Source organism: Buceros rhinoceros, unplaced genomic scaffold (genome assembly GCF_000710305.1).
Source record: "Buceros rhinoceros silvestris isolate BGI_N320 unplaced genomic scaffold, ASM71030v1 scaffold36652, whole genome shotgun sequence".
In the NCBI taxonomy this organism is placed as follows: Eukaryota; Metazoa; Chordata; class Aves; order Bucerotiformes; family Bucerotidae; genus Buceros; species Buceros rhinoceros.
The window spans coordinates 1-1,368 of record NW_010400095.1 but is presented as its reverse complement, the minus strand read 5'-3'; positions in this window follow the sequence as shown (position 1 = coordinate 1,368).

Sequence of the window (1,368 nt, the reverse complement as noted above, 5' to 3'; positions counted from 1 at the left end):
CCCTTGCTAGAATAGAGAGACTCCTGATGATGTAAAAATTCCACATGAAGTCTAACAAAGTTTGCTGCTTTGATGCAGAGGAAGGGAAGGGTATGGGAGCGCCGATATTCTTGCTGGGTTAAAGCTTGTCTATTAATTATTTTGCTGCTTTATGTGTTTATTTACATTGCAGAAAGAACTAACTAGTTCTGTGTTTCTGTTTTGGCTTTTCTCTTTTTTTAGCTAAAACATTAGTGTCATCATGATTCTGCATCAGATTCTGCGGCTCTCTTCCATGCATGATCCTCTTCCAGGATGATGCAGAGACTGAAAGCATACATCTGTTCACAAGGGACTAGATGTCCTGAGCCTCCTCTGAAGGCTACTGAGAAACAGAACTCAAACAGCTTGGTTTGCTAGGAGGGTTAATGCAGTAGGAATACCACAACAGCAGCATTTGTACACAGAAACATATAAAACTGTGCTTGATTTGTGGAAGATACAGCCTACTGATCTCTGTTTTTATTTTTCCTTCAACCTGAAAAGGCCTAAGACTCACCTATTATCTAAGGAGGAATCTGGCCACAATGTCCACACAGACCTCCACTAACTTAAGAGAACATACCTGTTAACAGAGCCTTTTTTTCCCTGCACAACAGATCTTTTCAGTTCGGCATTTGCAGTCAGGGGAGAAACCCCAATGTTCTGTTAAGGACTGTCTTTCCTCTTCTCTCGAACACATGGAATCAAGCAAGTAACAAGACTATCATGCTAGAGACGCACACTCTACTACTAGAATTGGCATCTGCTATCCTACCAGGCAACTGTGAAGTGAGGGAAACTACTGGAATCTATATGCATTATCAAGTGATACCGAAGCCCAGTCACTGGAGGCATTTGCACTCCTGAGATGCTCTGGTGGTTCAGTTGTTCCTGGGACATTTTTGTACTTATCATTAGAATTGGTAAATACCAACACAAACTGACAACCTATTCTTTACAGATCAGCTTTTTCAAGTAATCAGCCAGCTGGGATTTCAGACGAAGACAGTGGACCACTGCACGGGTGCAGTCGTGCCAGATTTCAAGCATTCCCGTTCCTTATCAAGGGTCAGAAGTTAGAAAATAAACCCGAACTGGTACAAGTGGCTGTGCAGCACGTACCTGGCCGAGCACCAGGAAGCAAACTACGCAAGATGCCAAATATCCTCTCATGTTTTCACCCCGAATAAGTTTTTACAAACGGAAGTGAGTTTTCATGCCCAGAGAGGACTCGCGGACCTCGGTGCGGGCTGCCTGACTCGCACCCAGCCGCGACCGCAAGCAGGACCCGCGGCGGGAGGACTTCACCCTCCTCCCGGCCCCGGCGCGCCGGGTCTGACGCGCTGC